The 6,937-nt window shown below is 41.9% G+C and overlaps 1 protein-coding gene across 1 annotated transcript in view; it reads left to right on the top strand.

The window, feature by feature from the left end:
- Positions 1-6,937, top strand: part of TP53 (tumor protein p53) — a 13,092-nt gene that overhangs the window by 1,227 nt on the left and 4,928 nt on the right. The gene's annotated exons all lie outside the window — the stretch shown is intronic.

The following is a 6,937-nucleotide window of genomic DNA, read 5'->3' as shown; positions in this document are numbered from 1 at the left end:
AAAGAGTGTAACGATGGGTCGTTTGTTTGTGGCGGAGAAACAATTTCTTCTGTATTCGGCTTTGGGCTGAGCCATTCCCATTTCGGACGCAGAGTGAACGTCTTGAAGCGGAAGGGGCGGGCCTTGGAGAGGGGCGGGGCCCGAGATCTTCTGTGCAGCTCTCCAGTCTCGGCTAGTTCTGGCCTGCGGGAGGTGGCGAGCCCTGCGCCAAGTCCGACCCGTAACCATTTTTCCCGCATTTTCATCGTTTAGGGCGCGGTCACCTACCACGCACCTGCTACTAACCAGACACTGCGCTGTACTTGCGTGCTTTTTTCTAAATTGGGGGTAGCATTTACACCCGCCGCCTATCAAAATACAGGTTTCTCTTGCTTCTTCCCTTTGACCCCCCACCTTTATTTTGATTTGTGTCACCATGGATTATTTTTGCCAGTTGGAGAACTTCTTATATCTGTGAAATTCACTCATTTTATTGCATGTATCAGTGTATCCGTATTTTGCTCCTTTTTAATATATTCTTCTGAATGAATAAACCATCGATTGTTTATGCATTCTCCTTTTGATGGCCTTTGAGTTGTTTCCCATTTGAGATTTTTTTGAACAAAGCTGCTATCAGCATTCTTGTACAATTACTTTTGTAGTCATGTTTTTATGTTTCTTGGATAAATCCTTAGGAGTGGAATTGTTGGGTCATAGAGTGAGGAGTAGATCTATATATTTTTTTAATTCTATTAAAAAGTTTTAATTATTCAAAGTGGTTGTGCCATTTTACACTACCACCAGCAGGATATATCCTGTCTCAGGATTTGGTTTGTCAGTCTCTCTAATGTGGCACATCATTGTGGTTTCATTTTGCAGTTCTCTGTTACCTATGGTCAACAGTTTGCATGTGCTTATTGGCCATTTCTGTGTTATATGTGAAGAGACTGTTCAAGTCTTTTCCCTTTTTTTTTTTTTTTTTACGGTATGCGGGCCTCTCACTGCTGTGACCTCTCCCGTTGCGGAGCACAGGCTCCGGACGTGCAGGCTCAGTGGCCATGGCTCACGGGCCCAGCCGCTCCGCAGCATGTGGGATCTTCCCGGACCGGGGCACGAACCCGTGTCCCCTGCATCGGCAGGCGGACTCTCAACCACTGCGCCACCAGGGAAACCCCCCCATTTTTAAAATTGGTGTATTTGCTTTTTGTGTTGTTGAGGTGTTGATGTTATTTGTACATTCTGGATAGGAAGAGTGTATCTTTTGTCAGATACGTGTATTTTCTCCTGACCTGTTGCTTGCTTGCTTGTTTAACAGCTCTTAAGAGGAGCAGAAGATTCTTGTTTTCTTTTAAGTGTTTGCTGTGACCTGTTGAGGAAATCTTAGCCCAAGGTCATGAAGATATTCTCTTACAGTTTCTCATATATTTTCTTCTAGAACTTTCTAATTTTAGGTTTTACACTTAGGTCTGTGAGCCATAATTAATTAACTGATAATTAAGAATTTTTTCATGATGTGAGGTCAAGGTTCTGTTTATTTTTTCTTATGGATATCCAGTTCTAGCTCCACTTGTTGAAATAGCCTTCCTTTCCCCACTGAATTGCTTTAATTGGAGCGCTTGGTCCATTTACATTTAATGCAATTATTGTTACATTTGGGTTTAAATCTGCTGTCTTAGTGGTATTTCCTATCCTTTGTTCTTCACTTCAAATACTTGAGGAAGAAACAAAACCAATCTCACATAAACTCTTTCAGAATATAGAGGAAGTAACATTGCCCAACTCATTTTATGAGGCCAGCGTAATGCTGTCAGCATATATATGCAAAAACCTGACAAACTTTAGCAAATCACGCCTAGTAATATATAAAAATGATAAATATATCGTCCCCAAGTAGAGTTTATCCCTGGACTGCAACGTTGATTTAACATTCAAAAAATCAATCAGGGGCTTCCCTGGTGGCACAGTGGTTGAGAGTCCGCCTGCCGATGCAGGGGACACGGGTTCGTGCCCCGGTCCGGGAAGATCCCACATGCTGCGGAGCGGCTGGGCCCATGAGCCATGGCCGCTGGGCCTGCGCATCCGGAGCCTGTGCTCCGCAACGGGAGAGGCCACAACAGTGAGAGGTCCGCGTACAGCAAAAAAATAAATAAATAAATAAAAATAAATCAGTGTAATTTGCCACATTAACAGATTAAAGGGTAAAAATCCTATGATCAACTTCAATAGATGCATAAAAAGCTGTTGACAGTATGCAACACCTGTTTGTGATTTTAAAAGAAAAACCAACCTCCCAGCAAACTAGGAGAGGAAACTTCCTCAGTCTGATACAGTGCACCCCCAATCAAGTTACCATTAACAACATACCTAATAGTGACAGACTAGAGTGAATGCTTTTCCTCTAAGATAAGGATTTGACTCTGGCCTCTTCAGCGTTGTAAATTAGAGGTCTTAACCAGGCAAGAGAAAGAAAGAAACATAACAATTGGAAAAGAAGAAATTAAAGTGCTTTATTCACAGATGGTATGATTGTGTACACAAAAAGTCCTAATAGAAAATTCATTTTCACACTATGCGGACTAATAAGTGATTGTAGCAAAGTTACAAGTTTCAGAGGCAATATACATACATTGTATTTTTATATAATAGCAACCTTGAATCCAAAGTCAAAAACATGGCACACTCAGGGATAAATTTAACAAAAGATGGACAAGAGCTCCATATTGAAAACTGCAAAATACTGCTGAGAGAATTTAGGAAGATTTAAATAACGGAAAGATACCGTATTCATGGATTAGAACACGTATTGGTGTTAATAAGGTGTCTGTACTCTTCAGAATGATTTAACTCAATGACTTAAAACATTGTTTGTAGAAATTGACAGGCTGATTCCGAAATGAAACAGTGGTACAAAGTTGGAGGTTTTAAGATACCTGATATCAAGATTACTGTAAAGCTACAGTAGGACAACAACCAATGGATAGAGTATGGGAAAAGACATAAATATGGTAAATGATTTTCTACAAAGGCACCAAAGTGAATCATTTGGGAAAGGAAAGTCTTTCAACAAACAGTGCTGAAACAACTGAAGCAGAAAAATGGATTTTGACCTCTACCTCACACCATACACAACAGTTAATTTGACATGGTTAATAGCCCTGAACATCAAACTTTCAGAGAACACAACATCTTTGTCTTGGTAGGGGTGGGTTACAGAGCTGTATCAAAATTGGTCAAGTTTTGTGATCAAAATAGTATGATGCCATTTCAACCTATGTAAGTTTTACCTCAAAAACATTTGTGGGGTTGTGGGGAGTGGCTAGAGGTATAGATGAGACAAAAAAGGCAGAATGTTGATTATTCTTGAAGCTGTGTGATGGGTACTTGGGACATTTTTCTGTTTACCTTTTTATATGGTTAAAATTTTCCATAATTTCTATTTATTTTTCTTTTTTAGATATTTTTTATTTTGGAAAAATACAGGTACAAAAGTAACAGGTACAAAAGTAACATAACACCAAATAATTTTAACACAACATTCTGTCTTATTTTGGTCCATATTTTAATTACACAAGTAATGTATGGATACCATCTTTTTAAATTTTTCTTTGTTAATAAAGCTAAAACCCCCTTTGACTCTACCCTCAGTACCCTAAGCATACATCCCCCTCTCCCTGAGACCATCACTATCATAGATTTTGTGAATTTTTATTCTTCTTGCCTGTGTTTTATACTTTTACATACACGTGTTTATAAGCAATAGTCATTATATATATTCATATTACTATATATATGTATATATATGTTGTTTTGTTTTGTTCCCCCTCTGCTGCCACGCAGCATGCTGGATCTTACTTCCCCGACCAGGGATCAAACCTGTGCCCCCTCTAGTGGAAGCCCGGAATCCTAACCGCTGGACCACCAGGGAAGTCCCTCATTTTATATTTTTAAATTCCATGAACCAAATTACTGTGGTTTGCTTTTTTCTTGCAAATTGTATTTTCACCCAGCATGTTTGTGAGCTGTATTGGATTACATATACAGATAATTCATTTCCCTAAACCACTGTAATGAATACACCACGTTTCATTTACCTATTTCCTATTGTTGGATAGTAAGGTTGTTTCTTGTCACCTGCCATTAGGAACAACGACATGAATATTTTTGTGCAAGACTCTGTCTGTTGCCCCCTGCAACCACTTTTCTAGGGCGTCCACCTAGAAGTGGTTTTGTGGAGTAGTAAAATGTATGTGTTTTCAGTTTTACCAGATGCTGCCTTATTTCTTTCCAGAATCAAAATTTTTTTTTTTCCCCCAATCACATAGCTTTCAGCCAAAAATTTTTTTTACATCAGACTCTGGGTGGAGCCAGAGGAGCATAATTATTTAGAGCTTGGGTGTGGCTTCAGACAGCCCAGGTTCAAATCCCTGCCCCTGCCCCTTGGGAGCTTTCTGAGCCTGGGTAATTCCTTTAACCTCAGTTCCTCTCTTCTGATGATAACACCTACCTTACTGGCTTTTTGAGAGGATTAATGAGATTAGCCACTAAAAGCAGTGGATCCAGATAAGGTCTATATAAACAGCCGCCATCGTTATGATGGCGATCAGGCCTGCCCCTCCTTTGGGTCCCAGCTGAGTTTATTGCCTTCCCACCAGGGCTGCCAGTGTAAATGTTCTGCCTCCGCACAACCATCATGACCCCCTGATGCTCATACCCATGGGAAGTACCTACTCTGAAGAGGTTTCCTAGAGAAAGAAACATTGAGAATTCAGTTGTTGCCGAGGTCTGAGAGAGGGAGACCTCCTCTCCCCGCAGTGGGACTGAGACCTTGGCCCACCATCCCAGGACAGCCCCTCCTGGCATGTTTACTAAACAGAGTTGCCTGAAGGAGGGGAACTAGCATGGATGCAGGCAGGACCACAAAAGCCCCAGCCCCTCGCAATCACAAAGCTCTCACTCTCCAACAATAATAGAGAACAAATAAAATTGGGATAATCATATAAAGAGAAGCACTTATTGAGCTCTGACTAAGTGCTAGGTGCTTTTCTCAACTCCTATAACAAGTGGGGCCCTATTTTAGAGCAAAGGACACTACAGCACAGAGAGGTTAAGCAACCTCCCAAAGTTACACAGCTAGTAGATGGTGAGCTTGGGATGCAGGCCTAGCCTGTCTGCCTCCAGAGCCCATGCTCTGCCACGTTTGCCATGGGAGCTTTAAGATAAGCGAGGTCATGCAGCAAATTTAAGTGACAATACAACATCAAACCAAGGGCTTTTGACTTCTGAGACCCATCTCTGTTGACACGAGCCTCCCTTCCATAAAAGTCTCAAAGTTATTTTGATCATCGATCCAGAGGGAACCCTGGTCCTTCCCCCCAAGGCAAATGTTTGGGGTCCCACTGCTGTCCCCTCTTGCCTTCCTCCATGCACGTTCATGGTCCATCCCCCATCAGCTTTGGGAGCTACGATAAGAGGCCCTTTGCCAACCTCTCAGTTGGCGGACTTTCATCAGCTAAAATCTGCACCTTCAGACTTAACTGATTACAAATGAGAGCTCTGCAGGTTAGTCTGTAATGAAGTAAGCCTCTTAATCCTAGACCTTCGAACAGTCATTTTTCATAAAAGCTCATTCACTCACCTTTGTGTGTTGTCGGCTGGTCACTTAACCTCTGTGAGACTTTCTCACCTGTCAAGAGGCAGCTGTGGTTATCAGGACAGATAAGGTAACCCACGTGAAAGGATTTTGCACACTCTAAATACACAGGAAAGCAGGTTCTGTATCAACATAAAGGTGCAGGTGAACCTTAAGGGAGATTAAGAAAGAGCCGCTTGCTTGGGGGGCGTGGTGCGGGAGGTGTTTGTCAGTGCCATTGAGACAGCAGGAAAAATGTACTGAACATGGACTTTTTCAGTGGGCATGTTTCTGAGCAAAGCTGATGACAAATTTGGCATCAAGAAAGAGGGCATGGTGCTAACAAAAGATCAAGATAAAAAAAATTAATTACATGGGACTGAGTGAACTGGTGAGGATGATTATAATTTTTGTGACTTTCTGTTTGAATTAAAATAAAAAAATCCCACAAGGGCTCAGAGGCAAAAAAATATACAAATCAATTTTCATGCAAAGTAAAGGAGCTGTTACACTGGAGGATTCCTGGACTGAATGTCAATATTATGACATAGTGTGAGTGTTTCGAGTTTGCTAATTGCAATCATTGTTGCTTTTGTTATGGTCATCCATTTACAATGCTTGGTGTCAGTCTTTTTATCTCTTGTAAAAATAAAATACAGTGTGTGTGAAAAAAAAAAAGATTCACACATGAGGGAAAAAAAAAGAACTATGCATAAAGTCTTACTTACTCTAAGGTTTGTTCACCTTGTACCTCTCCTGTCATACAACTCGTCACTTTCCCCATCATCTGCCACTAAATGCCAAGAAGAAATCTGAGTACTCTGTGGTCATGGCACAGGTATTTCTAAAGAGATGAACACCTGTTCAAAAATCACTAATCCGAGAATAAATATATGGGGAAATGAACTGGGAACAAAAAGGAAAAAAAGGAAAGAAAGAGGGCATGATGAAACCATTTGAAAGCTGGCCTGAGAGACGAGATGATGGCAGCAGGGCCGTGGCCCGGACCGCAGCCACCGCTCTGTCCCCTTTGTTACCTCGACCACTCAACCGCTCATGGCCCGGGCACGACAATTCACTTATTCACCCCAGTTATTGAGCCCAACCAGTTGCAAGGCATTATGCTGATAACTGGTGAACAAGACAACTTCCCTGCCCTGTGGAAGTTTATATTCCAGTAGAGCAGTGGTCCCCAGCCTTTCTGGCACCAGGGCAGCCAGTGGAGCTCAAGCACCAGAGAAAGGAGAGGGTGCTAGGAGATGAGGTCAAAGAGATGGGCAGGGCCTGGGTCCTGAGGGATTTGTCAGCGGGTGGGGGGGGGGGGGGGGG

This window comes from Lipotes vexillifer, unplaced genomic scaffold (genome assembly GCF_000442215.2).
Source record: "Lipotes vexillifer unplaced genomic scaffold, Lipotes_vexillifer_v1.1 scaffold611, whole genome shotgun sequence".
Lineage (NCBI taxonomy): Eukaryota > Metazoa > Chordata > Mammalia > Artiodactyla > Lipotidae > Lipotes > Lipotes vexillifer.
The sequence above is the reverse complement of the archived record's forward strand: the minus strand, read 5'-3'. Positions and strand labels throughout refer to the sequence as shown.